The sequence below is a fragment of the Entelurus aequoreus genome, linkage group LG27, assembly GCF_033978785.1.
Source record: "Entelurus aequoreus isolate RoL-2023_Sb linkage group LG27, RoL_Eaeq_v1.1, whole genome shotgun sequence".
Taxonomy (NCBI): domain Eukaryota; kingdom Metazoa; phylum Chordata; class Actinopteri; order Syngnathiformes; family Syngnathidae; genus Entelurus; species Entelurus aequoreus.
Genome location: NC_084757.1, coordinates 36,817,676 through 36,837,410, shown reverse-complemented (window position 1 = coordinate 36,837,410; position 19,735 = coordinate 36,817,676). Strand labels below are relative to the sequence as shown.

The following is a 19,735-nucleotide window of genomic DNA, read 5'->3' as shown; positions in this document are numbered from 1 at the left end:
CCTCTGATTATAATCCCTCAGATATCAAGGCAGAAAGGAAATGTCAACACAAGCATGGAAAACAAACAATGTCAACAAAATAGTAAAATGCCATTGAACACTTAACTATAAACTCTTAAAATGAAGGTGCAAAAATAAGGAATATGTAAGAAATGTTTAATAAAGTATAGGAGAATAGTGCAAAAGTGTAAACATAGAGAAACCTGAGAAGAACTATTTTTTTGCAGGTTTAGTGCTAGGAAATAACGACTGTGTAACATTAATTTGCCCTCTTATTCTAATTTGACGATGGAAATTATTTTTTGTTTTGCAGTATTTTTAGTTATGTAGTTATTATTTGAAATATTATGATTATATCGGTCAATATTGATAATTATTGGAATTTTTTGACCTATCGAAAATCAGGAGCAAGAAAAAAAGATTTTTTTGTAAATGAAACTTCCTCTGATTATAATGCCCTCAGATATCAAGGCAGAAAGGAAATGTCAACACAAACATGGAAAACAAACAATGTCAACAAAATAGTAAAATGCCATTGAAAACTTAACTATAAACTCTTATAATGAAGGTGCAAAAATAAGGAATATGTAAGAAATGTTTAATAAAGTATAGGAAAATAGTGCAAAAGTGTAAACATAGAGAAACCCGAGAAGAACTATTTTTTTGCAGGTTTAGTGGCAGGAAATAACGACTGTGTAACATTAATTTGCCCTCTTATTCTAATTTGACGATGGAAATTATTTTTTGTTATGCAGTATTTTTAGTTATGTAGTTATTATTTGAAATATTATGATTATATCGGTCAATATTGATAAATATTGGAATTTTTTGACCTATCGAAAATCAGGAGCAAGAAAAAAAGATTTGATTGTAAATGTAACTTCCTCTGATTAAAATCCCTCAGATATCAAGGCAGAAAGGAAATGTCAACACAAGCATGGAAAACAAACAATGTCAACAAAATAGTAAAATCACATTGAACACTTAACTATAAACTCTTAAAATGAAGGTGCAAAAATAAGGAATATGTAAGAAATGTTTAATAAAGTATAGGAAAATAGTACAAAAATGTAAACATAGAAACCTGAGAAGAACTATTTTTTTGCAGGTTTAGTGCCAGGAAATAACGACTGTGTAACATTAATTTGCCCTCTTATTCTAATTTGATGATGGAAATTATTTTTTGTTATGCAGTAATTATTTAAATATTATGATTATATCGGTCGATATTGATAATTATTGGAATTTTTTGCCCTATCGAAAACAGGAGCAAGAAAAAAATATTTTTTTGTAAATGAAACTTCCTCTGATTATAATGCCCTCAGATATCAAGGCAGAAAGGAAATGTCAACACAAGCATGGAAAACAAACAATGTCAACAAAATAGTAAAATGCCATTGAAAACTTAACTATAAACTCTTAAAATGAAGGTGCAAAAATAAGGAATATGTAAGAAATGTTTAATAAAGTATAGGAAAATAGTGCAAAAGTGTAAACATAGAGAAACCCGAGAAGAACTATTTTTTTGCAGGTTTAGTGCCAGGAAATAACGGCTGTGTAACATTAATTTGCCCTTTTCTTATTTCACTATGGAAATAATTTTTTGTTATGCAGTAATTATTTAAATATTATGATTATATCGGTCAATATTGATAATTATTGGAATTTTTTGACCTATCGAAAATCAGGAGCAAGAAAAAAATTTTTTTTTGTAAATGAAACTTCCTCTGATTATAATGCCCTCAGATATCAAGGCAGAAAGGAAATGTCAACACAAGCATGGAAAACAAACAATGTCAACAAAATAGTAAAATCATATTGAACACTTAACAATAAACTCTTAAAATGAAGGTGCAAAAATAAGGAATATGTAAGAAATGTTTAATAACGTATAAGAAAATAGTGCAAAAGTGTAAACATAGAGAAACCCGAGAAGAACTATTTTTTTTGCAGGTTTAGTGCCAGGAAATAACGGCTGTGTAACATTAATTTGCCCTTTTCTTATTTCACTATGGAAATTATTTTTTGTTATGCAGTAATTATTTAAATATTATGATTATATCGGTCAATATTGATAATTATTGGAATATTTTGACCTATCGAAAATCAGGAGCAAGAAAAAAAAATTTTTTTTGTAAATGAAACTTCCTCTGATTATAATGCCCTCAGATATCAAGGCAGAAAGGAAATGTCAACACAAGCATGGAAAAAAAACAATGTCAACAAAATAGTAAAATCATATTGAACACTTAACAATAAACTCTTAAAATGAAGGTGCAAAAATAAGGAATATGTAAGAAATGTTTAATAACGTATAGGAAAATAGTGCAAAAGTGTAAACATAGAGAAACCCGAGAATAACTATTTTTTTGCAGGTTTAGTGCCAGGAAATAACGGCTGTGTAACATTAATTTTCCCTTTTCTTATTTCACTATGGAAATTATTTTTTGTTATGCAGTATTTTTAGTTATGTAGTTATTATTTGAAATATTATGATTATATCGGTCGATATTGATAATTATTGGAATTTTTTGCCCTATCGAAAATCAGGAGCAAGAAAAAAAGATTTTTTTGTAAATGAAACTTCCTCTGATTATAATGCCCTCAGATATCAAGGCAGAAAGGAAATGTCAACACAAGCATGGAAAACAAACAATGTCAACAAAATAGTAAAATCACATTGAACACTTAACTATAAACTCTTAAAATGAAGGTACAAAAATAGGGAATATGTAAGAAATACTTAAATAGTGCAAAGTGTGAAAATGTAAACAGAGAAACCTGAGAAGAACTATTTTCTGCAGGTTTAGTGCTAGGAAATAAAATCTGTGTCACATTAATTTGCCCTTTTGTCCTTTTTTAATTATGGAAATTATTTTTTTGTTATGCAGTAATTATTGTAAATATGATTGTATGGATAATTATTGAAATTGTTTTAGGATCTAGGGAAATTAGGAGCAGGTATAATAATATATTTTATTTGAAATGCATGGAAAACGCTCAATGTAAACAACATAGTAAAATCACATTGAACACTTAAAATTAAGCTGCAAAAATAAGGAATATGTAAGAAATGCTTCATAAAGTGTAAGAAAATAGTGCAAAGTGTGAAAATGTAAACATAGAGAACCGTGAAAATAACTATTTTCTGCAGGTTTAGTGCCAGGAAATAACGACTGTGTAACATTGTTTTGCCCTCTTATTCTTATTTCACTATGGAAAGGAACTGTTGTTATGCAGTAATTATTTAAATATTATGACTATATCGGCCGATATTGATAATTATTGGTATTAAAAAAAAAACATTCTATTGTAAATGTAACTTCCTCTGATTATAATGCCCTGAGATATTAAAGCAGAAAGGAAAGAGCATGGAAAACAAACAATGTCAACAAAATATTAAATCACATTGAACACTCAAACTCTTCAAATGAAGGTGCAAAAAAAAAAAAAAAAAAGGGATACGTAAGAAATGCTTCATAAAGTGTAAGGAAACGCCGGATAGTCCAACCTCGGATTCAGGAGGAACCGTGTGGTTTTCGTCCTGGTCGTGGAACTGTGGACCAGCTCTATACTCTCGACAGGGTCCTTGAGGGTGCATGGGAGTTTGCCCAACCAGTCTACATGTGCTTTGTGGACTTGGAGAAGGCATTGGACCGTGTAGTCCTGTGGGGAGTGCTCAGAGAGTATGGGGCAGGGGTCACCAACCTTTTTGAAAGCAAGAGCTACTTCTTGGGTAGTGATTAATGCGAAGGGCTACCAGTTTGATACACACTTCAATAAATTGCCAGAAATAGCCAATTTGCTTAATTTACCTTTAACTCTATGTTATTATTAATAATTAATGATATTTACACTTAATTGAACGGTTTAAAAGAGGAGAAAACACGAAAAAAAATGACAATTAAATTTTGAAACATGGTTTATCTTCAATTTCGACTCTTTAAAATTCAAAATTCAACCGAAAAAAAGAAGAGAAAAACTAGCTAATTTGAATCTTTTTGAAAAAATAAAAAAAAGAATTTATGGAACATCATTAGTCATTTTTCCTGATTAAGATTAATTTTAGAATTTTGATGACATGTTTTAAATAGGTTAAAATCCAATCTACACTTTGTTAGAATATATAACAAATTGGACCAAGCTATATTTCTAACAAAGACAAATCATTATTTCTTCTAGATTTTCCAGAACAAAAATTTTAAAAATAAATTCAAAAGACTTTGAAATAAGATTTAAATTTGATTCTACAGATTTTCTAGATTTGCCAGAATTTTTAAAAAAATTTTTAATCATAAAAAGTTTGAAGAAATATTTCACAAATATTCTTCGTCGAAAAAACAGAAGCTAAAATGAAGAATTAAATTAAAATTGATTTATTATTCTTTACAATAATTTTTTTTTTGACTTGAACATTGATTTAAATTGTCAGGAAAGAAGAGGAAGGAATTTAAAAGGTAAAAAGGTATATGTGTTTAAAAATCCTAAAATCATTTTTAAGGTTGTATTTTTTTCTCTAAAATTGTCTTTCTGAAAGTTATAAGAAGCAAAGTAAAAAAAAATGTATGAATGTATTTAAACAAGTGAAGACCAAGTCTTTAAAATATTTTCTTGGATTTTCAAATTCTATTTGAGTTTTGTCTCTCTTAGATTTAAAAATGTCGGGCAAAGCGAGACCAGCTTGCTAGTAAATAAATACAATTGAAAAAATAGAGGCAGCTCACTGGTAAGTGCTGCTATTTGAGCTATTTTTAGAACAGGCCGGCGGGCTACTCATCTGGTCCTTACGGGCTACCTGGTGCCCGCGGGCACCACGTTGGTGACCCCTGGTATGGGGTATCGGACTGTCTGATTGTGGCGGTCCGCTCCCTGTATGATTGGTCCGCATTGCCGGCAGAAAGTCGGACACGTTTCCAGTGAGGGTTGGACTCCGCCAAGGCTGCCCTTTGTCACCCATTCTGTTCAGAACTTTTATGGACAGAATTCCTAGGCGCAGTCAGGGCTTTGAGGGGATCCGGTTTGGTGGCTGCAGGATTAGGTCTCTGCTTATTGCAGATGATGTGGTCCTGATGGCTTCATCTGGCCAGGATCTTCAGTTCTCACTGGATCGGTTCGCAGCAGAGTGTGAAGCGACTGGGATGGGAATCGGCACCTCCAAGTCCGAGTCCACGGTTCTCGCCCGGAAAAGGGTGGAGTGCCATCTCCGGGTTGGGGAGGAGACCCTGCCCCAAGTGGAGGAGTCCAAGTACCTCGGAGTCTTGTTCACGAGTGAGGGAAGAGTGGATGGTGAGATCGACAGGTGGCGTCTTCAGTAATGCGGACGCTGTATCGATCCGTTGTGGTGAAGAAGGAGCTGAGCCGGAAGGCAAAGCTCTCAATTTACCGGTCGATCTACGTTCCCATCCTCACATATGGTCAGGAGCTTTGGGTTATGACCGAAAGGACAAGATCACGGGTAGAAGCGGCCCAAATGAGTTTCCTCCGCCGGGTGGCGGGTCTCTCCCTTAGAGATAGGGTGAGAAGCTCTGTCATCCGGGGGGAACTCAAAGTAAAGCCGCATGGAGAGGAGCCAGATGAGGTGGTTCGGGCATCTGGTCAGGATGCCACCTGGAGGTGTTTAGGGCACGTCCGACCGGTAGGAGGCCACGGGGAAGACCAAGGACACGTTGGGAAGACTATGTCTCCCGAAACGCCTCGGGATCGGCCGGGAAGACATCATTAAGTGAATCAGAATTGACTCACCTATTCATAGAAGGGAACTGATGTATTTAGAATGTATTGATGTAAACTGTGTACAAATTGAGAACAGGAAGTGAACATATGTGTTAGTCATTGCTGTAAAATAAGCACATAATGTGATGTGTCATATTAAACTTTATACATGTTGGAAATAAACTTAAAGGCCTACTGAAATGAATTTGTTTTATTTAAACGGGAATAGCAGATCCATTCTGTGTGTCATACTTGATCATTTCGCGATATTGCCATATTTTTGCTGAAAGGATTTAGTAGAGAAAATCGACGATAAAGTTGGCAACTTTTGCTCGCTGATAAAAAAAAAAAGCCTTGCCTGTAGCGGAAGTAGCGTGACGTCACAGGAGCTAGTATTCCTCACAATTCCCCGTTGTTTACAATGGAGCGAGAGAGATTCGGAGCGACAAAGCGACAATTACCCCATTAATTTGAGCGAGGATGAAAGATTCGTGGATGAGGAACGTTACAGTGAAGGACTTGAGAGGCAGTGATGGACGTATCTTTTTTCGCTCTGACCGTAACTTAGGTACAACCAGCCCTCATCTTCCCATCAACAGCCGTGCTCACCTGCGTTCCAGCGATCGACGGCGCGACGAAGGACACCCATCATCGACGAACCTCTGTAGCATGAGCTAACGTGATAGCATCGTTCTCAAATGCAGATAGAAACAAAATAAATAAACCCCTGACTGGAAGGATGGACAGAAGATCAACAATACTATTAAACCATGTACATGTAACTACACGGTTAAAAATTCTCAGCCTGGTAAGGCTTAACAATGCTGTTGCTAACGACGCTAAGGCTAATTTAGCAACTTAGCAACCGGACCTCACAGAACTATGATAAAAACATTAGCAGCCAGCCCTCATCTTCCCATCAACAGCCGTGCTCACCTGCGTTCCAGCGATCAACGGTGCGACGAAGGACTTCATCCGTGGGTTTGGCGGCAAGCATCGGCTAGGCGTCTGCTAAGTAAGTAGTCCTTGTTGTGTTGCTGTAAGTATTGTACTTAGCCGCTAAGACACCGATCGATCCCACCTACAACGTTCTTCTCTGCGGCCTCCATTGTTCATTAAACAAATTGCAAAAGATTCACCAACACAGATGTCCAGAATACTGTGGAATTTTGTCGAAGAAAACAAGAGGTTTCTGTATCTGGTCCGATGGGGTCCAACCACTTCCGTGGATTTTGTGACGTCACGCGCATAAATCATATCCAAAGGAGTTTTTCAACTGGAATTTTAAAATGTCACTTTATAAGTTAACCCGGCCGTATTGGCATGTGTTGCAATGTTAAGATTTCATCATTGACATATAAACTATCAGACTGCGTGGTCGCTAGTAGTGGCTTTCAGTAGGCCTTTAAACTTTCTCGGCTTTTCCCCATCAAGGGTGCTCCCGATTTTCAGGATCACGTTTTGGCTCGAGTCTTTTGAATTTTTTTTCCCATCCAAACTGACCAAAACATTTGTTCTTCCAAGTTAAAATGGTGACAAGACGGCTGCCAGTTACACTCCGATTGGACCGGAGAGGACCGTTCTTTCCGGTCCTGACCCGCTTCTGTGGTTTTTAACCGGGTCTTTACGGCGTTCCTGTTCTGTCTCCCTGCACAATGTTTGTTTGTCTCATCTTGAAACGGGTTTGTGGGGAAAATGACATTTCTTTGTACTAAAGAGACAAGAAATCTGCGTTCAAAGAACTCCGGCTTATTAGTGATTCCCAGAGCCCAAAAAAAGTCTGCGGGCTATAGAGCGTTTTCTATTGGGGCTCCAGTACTCTGGAATGCCCTCCCGGTAACAGTTAGAGATGCTACCTCAGTAGAAGCATTTAAGTCCCATCTTAAAACTCATTTGTATAATCTAGCCTTTAAATAGACCCCCCCTTTTTTAGACCAGTTGATCTGCCGTTTCTTTTCTTCTCTCCTCTTCTCCCCTGTCCCTTGCGAGGGGGAGTTGCATAGGTCCGGTGGCCATGGATGAAGTGCTGGCTGTCCAGAGTCGGGACCCCGGGTGGACCACTAGCCTGTGCATCGGTTGGGGACATCTCTGCGCTGCTGACCCGTCTCCACTCGGGATGGTTTCCTGTTGGCCCCGCTGTGGACTGGACTCTCGCTGATGTGTTGGATCCACTGTGGACTGGACTTTCACAATGTTATGTCAGACCCACTCGACATCCATTGCTTTCGGTCTCCCCTAGAGGGGGGTGGGGGTTACCCACATATGCGGTCCTCTCCAAGGTTTCTCATAGTCATTCACCGACGTCCCACTGGGGTGAGTTTTTCCTTGCCCGTATGTGGGCTCTGTACCGAGGATGTCGTTGTGGCTTGTACAGCCCTTTGAGACACTTGTGATTTAGGGCTATATAAATAAACATTGATTGATTGATTGATTGATTGAAGAGCATACCAGTGAAGTTGTCACGTTGTGTAAATGGTAAATAAAAAGAGAATACAACAAATCCTTTTCAACTTATATTTGTCATGTTTTGTTTTGGTTATGTTCTGTTGGGTTTTGGACGCTTTTAGTTCCTGTTTACACTCCCTTGTTTTGGTGCATATGATTTTCACCTGGTGCTGACTCACGCACCTGTTTGTAATCAGAGGGACTATTTAAGCCTGTCGTTTACAGCTGGTCGTCATGGCGACATTGTCATTATCACGCCCTGTTTACTCCATAGTTTATGCTTCATGCCACGTAAGTTTTGGGTTTTTTTCACGTCACAGTAAGTGTAGTTTTGTTTCATGTCCATAGTTTCTGTCTAAGTGTTAGTTTTGTTCAGAGCCAAGTTTGTTCTCCGCCTTTTGTTTGTACTTTGGAGTTAAGAATAAATCGTGTCTTTACCTTCATCCAGTCAAGTCGTTTTGCACCCAGGGAAAGCAATCCACGCAGGAAACTGCACCGTAGTCCACGTCGTGACAACATTCAATTGAATAGACTGCAAAGACAAGATATTTCATGTTCACACTGAGAAACGTTGTTCTTTCTTGCAAATGTTAGCTCATTTGGAATGTGACGGCTGCAACACGTTGCAAAAAAGCTGGCACAAGTGGCAAGAAAGAGTGAGGAGGTTGAGGAATGCTCGTCAAAGACTCGTTTGGAACATCCCACAGGTGGACAGGCAAAGTGGGAACAGGTGGGTGCCATGATTGGGTATAAAAGTAGATTCCATGAACAAACCAGGACGGGGGCGAGGGTCACCACTTTGTCAACAAATGCCTGAGCAAGTTGTTGAAGAACGACATTTCTCAACAAGGAATTTAGGGATTTCACCATCTACGCTCCGTAATATCATCGAAAGGTTCGGAGAATGTGGAGAAATCACTGCACGTAAGCCATGATATTACGCACCTCGGATCCCTCAGCGCGGTACTGCATCAAAAAGCCACGTCCGTGTGTAAAGGATATCACCACATGGGCTCAGGAACACTTCAGAAAAGCACTGTCAGTAACTACAGTCGGTCGCTACATCTGTAAGTGCAAGTTAAACTCTACCATGCAAAGTCAAAGCCATTTATCAACAACACCCGGGAATGTTAATGATTATTTGCAAAAAAAACCATGAAATATCTTGTCTTTGCAGTCTATTCAATTGAATATAAGTTGAAAAGGATTTGTTGTATTGTCTTTTTATTGACCATTTACACAACGTGACAACTTCACTGCTTTTGGGCTTTTGTACGTAACCCTTAATCACAAATGCCTCAGAGGGGGAAAAAAACCACAAAGACGTCACAAGCTTTTATGAAAGCTTATCTCGTAATTACGCACAATTCTCCTCTTTTGTCGCAGTGAATCGTTGTGATTTATTAGTCCGTCCAGTTTGACCGCCGCCTTCGAGACGGAACCAAGGTGACTTGGGTCGGAGCAAGGTTGAACCCTTCAGGTGCATTTGCACTTGATTATTAGGGTCCGCTTTGTACTGGTTACAAAGGAACCTATTGTTATTGTAAGGTTTTTTTTTTTTTTTTTTTCTTTCTTCCGCACCGTTGCGCACTACTTTGCCCCCCTTAACATGCTTCAAAACTCACCAAATTTTTTTACACACATACAAACCCGGGTACAGCACACTTTATTAAAAAACCAAACCCCAAAAATCTAAATTGCGCAATAGCGCCCCCTAGGGAAAAAAAAAAACTGCCTGTAACTCCCACTAGTTTTTTTTCTTTCTTCCGCACCGTTGCGCACTACTTTGCCCCCCTAAACATGCTTCAAAACTCACCAAATTTTTTTACACACATACAAACCCGGGTACAGCACACTTTATTAAAAAACCAAACCCCAAAAATCTAATTTGCGCAATAGCGCCCCCTAGGAAAAAAACAAAACAAACTGCCTGTAACTCCCACTAGTTTTTTTTCTTTCTTCCGCACCGTTGCGCACTACTTTGCCCCCCTTAACATGCTTCAAAACTCACCAAATTTTTTTACACACATACAAACCCGGGTACAGCACACTTTATTAAAAAAACAAACCCCAAAAATCTAAATTGCGCAATAGCGCCCCCTAGGAAAAAAAAAAAACTGCCTGTAACTCCCACTAGTTTTTTTTCTTTCTTCCGCACCGTTGCGCACTACTTTGCCCCCCTAAACATGCTTCAAAACTCACCAAATTTTTTTACACACATACAAACCCGGGTACAGCACACTTTATTAAAAAACCAAACCCCAAAAATCTAATTTGCGCAATAGCGCCCCCTAGGAAAAAAACAAAACAAACTGCCTGTAACTCCCACTAGTTTTTTTTCTTTCTTCCGCACCGTTGCGCACTACTTTGCCCCCCTTAACATGCTTCAAAACTCACCAAATTTTTTTACACACATACAAACCCGGGTACAGCACACTTTATTAAAAAAACAAACCCCAAAAATCTAAATTGCGCAATAGCGCCCCCTAGGAAAAAAAAAAAAAACTGCCTGTAACTCCCACTAGTTTTTTTTCTTTCTTCCGCACCGTTGCGCACTACTTTGCCCCCCTTAACATGCTTCAAAACTCACCAATTTTTTTACACACATACAAACCCGGGTACAGCACACTTTATTAAAAAACCAAACCCCAAAAATCTAAATTGCGCAATAGCGCCTCCTGGGAAAAAATCTAAACAAACTGCCTGTAACTCCCACTAGTTATTTTTCTTTCTTCCGCACCGTTGCGCACTACTTTGCCCCCCTTAACATGCTTCAAAACTCACCAAATTTTTTTACACACATACAAACCCGGGTACAGCACACTTTATTAAAAAACCAAACCCCAAAAATCTAAATTGCGCAATAGCGCCCCCTAGGAAAAAAAAAAAAACTGCCTGTAACTCCCACTAGTTTTTTTTCTTTCTTCCGCACCGTTGCGCACTACTTTGCCCCCCTAAACATGCTTCAAAACTCACCAAATTTTTTTACACACATACAAACCCGGGTACAGCACACTTTATTAAAAAACCAAACCCCAAAAATCTAATTTGCGCAATAGCGCCCCCTAGGAAAAAAACAAAACAAACTGCCTGTAACTCCCACTAGTTTTTTTTCTTTCTTCCGCACCGTTGCGCACTACTTTGCCCCCCTTAACATGCTTCAAAACTCACCAATTTTTTTACACACATACAAACCCGGGTACAGCACACTTTATTAAAAAACCAAACCCCAAAAATCTAAATTGCGCAATAGCGCCTCCTGGGAAAAAAACTAAACAAACTGCCTGTAACTCCCACTAGTTATTTTTCTTTCTTCCGCACCGTTGCGCACTACTTTGCCCCCCTTAACATGCTTCAAAACTCACCAAATTTTTTTACACACATACAAACCCGGGTACAGCACACTTTATTAAAAAAACAAACCCCAAAAATCTAAATTGCGCAATAGCGCCCCCTAGGAAAAAAAAAAAACTGCCTGTAACTCCCACTAGTTTTTTTTCTTTCTTCCGCACCGTTGCGCACTACTTTGCCCCCCTTAACATGCTTCAAAACTCACCAAATTTTTTACACACATACAAACCCGGGTACAGCACACTTTATTAAAAAACCAAACCCCAAAAATCAAAATTGCGCAATAGCGCCCCCTAGGAAAAAACAAAACAAAACTGCCTGTAACTCCCACTAGGAAGGTCGTAGAGACATGAAACAAAAACCTCTATGTAGGTCTCGCTTAGACCTACAACTCATAATGCCACATCCTCGGGCAAAAACCAACAGAAAGTTGGCAATTTCACATTTTTGACAAAAATGTACTAAAAACACTCCTTTTTACGTCCTTGACCTCTAATTTGACCCCCTTAAAATACTTCAAAACTCACCAAACTTCTCACACACATCGGGACTGGTGGAAATTGCGATCTAAAAAAAAAACGAACCCCAAAACTCAAAATTGTGCTCTACATAATTTTTGAAAAAAACTGAAAAAACTGCTCCTCAGAGGAAAACTCAGACAAAACTGCTTGTAACTTCCGGTAGGAACGTCTTAGAGACATGAAACAAATACCTCTATGTAGGTCTCGCCTAGACCTACATTTCATAGATTGACATCCTTTTTTTTAGCATGTACACAAAGTTGGTGTGTCATACCTTTCTAGCCATCTAAATTAGGAGCTGTTTGGAAATGTTTCTCTCATCATTTATACGCCAAATAATTGTGTGAATGTCCAAGCGTTCACACATTCAAGATTATACACTAAAAATCATCTATTGATTATTATTCCGTTGCAAGAACCCTTTAATCATCAAAATGTTGGGCGAGACCAGGAATCGTGAGGTACTCTCCTGGCCAAAAAACAAAAACAAATCCCAGATAACCCAGAATTCCCGGTTTTCTGGGTCATTTTCCCCCATTGAAAACGAATGGGCCATTTTCCGACCTTGCACAATTTCCACATTTCTCGTCCGATTCGAACAGTTCCAACATCCGCACACTCCACTCGCCTGGGACAATCAAACTACCATTTTCCAAGTTCAAAAAAAAATAATTCCAGGAATTTCCAGTTTTTCAAAACCCCATTTTAACCTCTCCCTGAAAATGTTTTCACAGTCCACATTTTTCAACCGTTTCCGACCATTCCACCTTCAAAACATTTGTCTTAAATGGGGGAAAAAAACTATCATTTTTGTTTTCGTAAGATTTTCCCGAAATTCCAGGAATTCCGAAATATCCATTTAAATTCAAACTATTACTACGTCAACATTTTTCAACGGATTCCAAAAATTTCAACACCAACCCATTCATATCAACTAAGACAATTGTGCTAGTAATATTTTCAAAGATTCACGGTTTTCCCGGAATTCTCAAATTTCCAGGAAATTCCCATTCAAATAAATCAACGTATTCATAGTTCTACAATGCCCTAAATTCCGAATCCGACCTTCCAAACATCCACCCACACTACTTTTCACATATATTGAATGCAAAACATGTTTTCCATTCCCCAAAATTCCCATTTTCCCGAGAATTTACCAGAATTTTCTCCCCATTGACAATGACTGGGCATTAACAATCGACTGCATACCCCATATTTCCATCCGCTTTGAACCGTTCCAACATCCGCACACTCCACTCGCCTGGGACAATCAAACTACCATTTTCCAAGTTAAAAAAAAAAATTCCAGGTATTCCCGGTTTTCCAATGCCCCATTTTAAGCTCTCCCTGGAAAAGTTTTCACAGTCCACATTTTTCAACTGCTTTCGACCATTCCACCTTCAAAACATTTGTTTTAACTGGGACGAAAAAAAGTACCATTTTTCTTTTTGTACAATTTTCCCGAAATTCCAGGAATTCCGAAATATCCATTTAAATTCCAACTATTACTAAGTCAACGTTTTTCAACGGATTCCAAAAATTCCAACACCAACCCATTCATATCATCTAAGACAATTGTGCTAGTATCAATGCTTTCAAAGATTCACGGTTTTCCCGGAATTTCCACATTTCCAGGAAATTCCTATTCAAATAAATTGACGTATTCATAGTTCTACAATGCCCTAAATTCCGATTCCGACCTTCCAAACATCCACCCACACTACTCTTCACATTTATTGAACGCAAAACATGTTTTCACTTCCCCAAAATTCCCAGTTTCCCGAGAATTTACTGGAATTTTCTCCCTATTGATAATGACTGGGCATTAACAATCTACTGCATATCCCATATTTCCATCCGCTTCGAACCATTTCAACATCCACACACTCCACTCGCCTGGGACAATCAAACTACCATTTTCCAAGTTCAAATAAAATAATTCCAGGAATTCCCGGTTTTCCAAAGCCCCATTTTCACCTCTCCCTGGAAAAGTTTTCACAGTCCACATTTTTCAACTGCTTTCGACCATTCCACCTTCAAAACATTTGTCTTAATTGGGACAAAAAAAACTACCATTTTTGTTTTCGTACAATTTTCCCGAAATTCCAGGAATTCCGAAATATCCATTTAAATTCAAACTATTACTACGTCAACATTTTTCAATGGATTCCAAAAATTCCAACACCAACCCATTCATATCATCTAAGACAATTATGCTAGTAATATTTTCAAAGATTCACGGTTTTCCCTGAATTCTCAAATTTCCAGGAAATTCCCATTCAAATAAATCAACGTATTCATAGTTCTACAATGCCCTAAATTCCGATTCCGACCTTCCAAACATCCACCCACACTACTCTTCACATATATTGAATGCAAAACATGTTTTCCCTTCCTCAAAATTCCCAGTTTCCCGAGAATTTACCAGAATTTTCTCCCCATTGACAATGACTGGGCATTAACAATCGACTGCATACCCAATATTTCCATCCGCTTCGAACCGTTCCAACATCCGCACACTCCACTCGCCTGGGACAATCAAACTACCATTTTCCAAGTTCAAAAAAAAAATAATTCCAGGAATTCCCAGTTTTCCAAAGCCCCATTTTAACCTCTCCCTGGAAAAGTTTTCACAGTCCACATTTTTCAACTGCTTTCGACCATTCCACCTTCAAAACATTTGTCTTAACTGGGACAAAAAAAACTACCATTTTTCTTTTTGTACAATTTTCCCGAAATTCCAGGAATTCCGAAATATCCATTTAAATTCAAACTATTACTATGTCAACGTTTTTCAACGGATCCCAAAAATTCCAACACCAACTCGTTCATATCATCTAAGACAATTGTGCTAGTATCAATATTTTCAAAGATTCACGGTTTTCCCAGAATTCTCAAATTTCCAGGAAATTCCCATTCAAATAAATCGACATATTCATAGTTCTACAATTCCCTAAATTTCGATTCCGACCTTCCAAACATCCACCCACACTACTCTTCCCATATATTAAACGCAAAACATGTTTTCCCTTTCCCAAAATTCCTAGTTTCCTGAGAATTTACTGGAATTTTCTCCCTATTGACAATGACTGGGCATTAACAATCTACTGCATATCCCATATTTCCATCCGCTTTGAACCGTTCCAACATCCGCACACTCCACTCGCCTGGGACAATCAAACTACCATTTTCCAAGTTGAAAAAAAAAAATCCAGGAATTCCCGGTTTTCCAAAGCCCCATTTTCACCTCTCCCTGGAAAAGTTTTCACAGTCCACATTTTTCAACCGTTTCCAACCACTTCACCTTCAAAACATTTGTCTTAATTGGGACAAAAAAAACTACCATTTTTCTTTTTGTACAATTTTCCCGAAATTCCAGGAATTCCGAAATATCCATTTAAATTCTAACTATTACTATGTCAACGTTTTTCAACGGATTCCAAAAATTCCAACACCAACCCATTCATATCATCTAAGAAAATTGTGCTAGTATCAATATTTTCAAAGATTCACAGTTTTCCCGGAATTTCCAAATTTCCAGGGAATTCCCATTCAAATAAATTGACATATTCATAGTTCTACAATGCCCTAAATTCCGATTCCGACCTTCCAAACATCCACCCACACTACTCTTCACATATATTGAACGCAAAACATGTTTTCCCTTTCCCAAAATTCCCAGTTTCCAGGGAATTTACTGGAATTTTCTCCCCATTGACAATGACTGGGCATTAACAAGTATCGCTATTTTCAAAGATTCACGGTTTTCCCAGAATTCCCAAATTTCCAGGAATTTCCCATTCAAATAAATGGACGTATTAATGTCCTAAATTCCATTTCCGACCTTTCAACCATCAATTGTATCAATATTTTCAAAGATCACGGTTTTCCCGGAATTCCCAAATTTCCAGGAAATTCCCATTCAAATAAATGGACGTATTAATGCCCTAAATTCCGATTCCGACCTTCCACCATCCACCCACACTACTCTTCCCATATATTGAACGCAAAACTTGTTTTCTTTTGCCCAAATTTCCCAGTTTTCCGAGAATTTACCAGAATTTTCTCCCCATTGACAATGACTGGGCATTAACAATCGACTGCATACCCCATATTTCCATCCGCTTCGAACCATTCCAACATCCGCACACTCCACTCGCCTGGGACAATCAAACTACCATTTTCCAAGTTAAAAAAAAAATTCCAGGACTTTCCGGTTTTCCAAAGCCTCATTTTCACCTCTCCCTGGAAAAGTTTTCACAGTCCACATTTTTCGACTGTTTTCGACCATTCCACCTTGAAAACATTTGTCTTAACTGGGACAAAAAAACTACCATTTTTCTTTTCGTACAATTTTCCCAAAATTCCAGGAATTCCGAAATATCCATTTAAATTCAAACTATTGCTACGTCAACATTTTTCAACAAATTCCAAAAATTCCAACACCAACCCATTCATATAATCTAAGACAATTGTGCTAGTATTAATATTTTCAAAGATTCACGGTTTTCCTGGAATTGCCAAATTTCCAGGAAATTCCCATTCAAATAAATCGACGTATTCATAGTTCTACAATGCCCTAAATTCCGATTCCGACCTTCCAAACATCCACCCACACTACTCTTCACATATATTGAATGCAAAACATGTTTTCCCTTTCCCAAAATTCCCAGTTTCCAGGGAATTTACTGGAATTTTCTCCCCATTGACAATGACTGGGCATTAACAAGTATCACTATTTTCAAAGATTCACGGTTTTCCCAGAATTCCCAAATTTCCAGGAATTTCCCATTCAAATAAATGGACGTATTAATGCCCTAAATTCCGATTCCGAACTTTCAACCATCAATTGTATCAATATTTTCAAAGATTCCCGGTTTTCCCGGAATTCCCAAATTTCCAGAAAATTCCCATTCAAATAAATGGACGTATTAATGCCCTGAATTCCGATTCCGACCTTCCAAACATCCACCCACACTACTCTCCCCATATATTGAATGCAAAACATGTTTTCCCTTTCCCATAATTCCCAGTTTCCTGAGTATTTACTGGAATTTTCTCCCTATTGACAATGACTGGGCATTAACAATCTACTGCATATCCCATGTTTCCATCCGCTTCGAACTGTTCCACCATCCACACACTCCACTCACCTTGGATAATCAAACTACCATTTTCCAGGTTCAAGAAAATTCCAGAGATTTCCGAGAATTTACTGGAATTTTCTTCCCATCTACTGCATATCCCGATTTGAACCGTTCCAACATCCACACACTCCACTCACCCTGGACATTCAAGTCAGCATTTCCCGGTACCGAAAATTCCCTGACTACCCGGAATTACCAGGAATTACCAGGAATCTTCTCCCATTGAAAATGAATAGGCAAAATACAAACCTCTCTATATCCCACATTTCTCATCCGATTTGAACAGTTCCAACACCCGCACACTCCACTCACCCTGGACATTCAAGCCAGCGTGTTTCCCGGTACCGGAAATTCCCTGACTACCTGGATTTACCAGGAATCTTCCCCCATTGAAAATTAATAGGCAAAATACAAACCTATCCATATCCCATGTTTCTTATCCTATTCGAACCGTTCCAACATCCACACACTCCACTCACCCTGGACATTCAAGCCAGCATGTTTCCCGGTACCGAAAATTCCCTGGTTACCCGGAATTACCAGGAATTTTCCCCCATTAAAAAAATGGGCAGAATACAAACTTCTCCATATCCCACATTTCTCGTCCGATTTGAACCGTTCCACCAGCCACACACTCCATTCACCCTGGATATTCAAGCCAGCGTGTTTACCGGTAACGAAAATTCCCTGACTACCCGGAATTACCAGGAATTACCAGGAATCTTCTCCCATTGAAAATGAATAGGCAAAATACAAACCTCTCTACATACCACATTTCTCATCCGATTTGAACAGTTCCAACACCCACACACTCCACTCACCCCGGACATTCAAGCCAGCGTGTTTCCCGGTACCGGAAATTCCCTGACTACCCGGAATTACCAGGAATCTTCCCCCATTGAAAATGAATAGGCAAAATACAAACCTCTCCATATCCCATGTTTCTTATCCTATTCGAACCGTTCCAACATCCACACACTCCACTCACCCTGGACATTCAAGCCAGCATGTTTCCCGGTACCGAAAATTCCCTGATTACCCGGAATTACCAGGAATTTTCCCCCATTAAAAAAATGGGCAAAATACAAACTTCTCCATATCCCACATTTCTCGTCCTATTCGAACCGTTCCACCAGCCACACACTCCACTCACCCTGGACATTCAAGTCAGCATGTTTCCCGGTACCGGAAATTCCCTGACTACCCGGAATTACCAGGAATTACCAGGAATCTCCCCCTATTTAAAATGAATGGGCAAAATATGGGTTGCTATATATCGTGATTTTAGGCCGTATTGCCCGTCCCTACTGAAGGCCACCAACTATTCTAGTGTGTGTGTGTGTGTGTGTGTGTGTGTGTGTGTGTGTGTGTGTGTGTGTGTGTGTGTGTGTGTGTGTGTGTGTGTGTGTGTGTGTGTGCGTGTGTGTGTGTAGGCCGGGCAACAATTAATCTGCGTGAATTGAGGCAGGATCTATTACCCTTCCCTGCCTCTATTGCTCTAATGGAAATCTATTTCTCTTCTCTTTTGTGTCCGATATAATTTAACGGCCGTTTTTATTAATGGCCTGAAATAATTACGGCGGGCCTTTGTGATGGTGGAGTACGTTTGATTTAATTGTGTAATAAATGCCTAATCGGCGCCGCCATCTGAGGCCATTATGGCAGTAAAATTAACAATTACGCCACAAATGTCCTGGTGAATGCGCGGGGGTCCATAGAAGTGGCCGCAGATAACAGCACACGTATAAATCATTCATGAGAACTTTCTCACGCGGGCGGGCGGGCGGGCGGGGCGAGAGATAGCGAGGGGTGGGGGGAGAGAGAGAAAGAGCGCGGGAAGAAAGGAGGAGAAGAAAGTGGCTTTAGAAAGGGGACGGCTGAGAGATAGCGCTTTTTAAAATCCTTTCTTCTCGCCCTCCATCGCCCCGTTTTCTTCTTCTCTGAAGTGACAGATTTCACTTTGGGAATTCACTCGCCCGATAAAAAAACACTCTGGGGGCGCCCTCGGTCTAAGCCGGACCTCTTTGGCACGTCCAGGCCGACGCGCTGGATGGCTTTCATGTGCAGCTTCTTCAGGCACATGCTAAGCTAACGCTAACTTTGAGGTTGAGCTCCAACTTTTGTGGCGCTGGAATTTTGAAGGTAGCGTGTCGTTGTTTGCTAGCGCCGTTTTACTCACTGTAACTGCTTCCGGTTTACGGTAGCATGTCATGTTTGCTAGCGTAACCCTTCTGCTTGTTTATGGTAGCATGTCGTGTTTGCTAGCGTAACCCTTCTTCCTGTTTATGGTAGCATGTCGTGTTTGCTAGCGTAACCCTTCTTCCTGTTTATGGTAGCATGTCGTGTTTGCTAGCGTAACCATTCTTCCTGTTTATGGTAGCATGTCATGTTTGCTAGCGTAACCCTTCTTCTTGTTTACGGTAGCATGTCGTATTTGCTAGCGTAACCCTTCTGCTTGTTTATGGTAGCATGTCATTTTTGCTAGCGTAACCCTTCTGCTTGTTTATGGTAGCATGTCATTTTTGCTAGCGTAACCATTCTGCTTGTTTATGGTAGCAT

At 39.1% G+C, this 19,735-nt stretch overlaps 1 long non-coding RNA gene across 3 annotated transcripts in view; it reads right to left on the bottom strand.

Annotated features, from left to right (window-relative positions):
• The window catches only part of LOC133644104 (uncharacterized), a 188,007-nt gene that overhangs the window by 143,936 nt on the left and 24,336 nt on the right, over positions 1-19,735 (bottom strand). For all 3 annotated transcript variants that reach the window (XR_009824726.1, XR_009824727.1, XR_009824725.1), the window contains exon 2: positions 8,596-8,689. This is a non-coding gene — a long non-coding RNA (uncharacterized LOC133644104). The remainder of the gene's footprint in view (positions 1-8,595; positions 8,690-19,735) is intronic.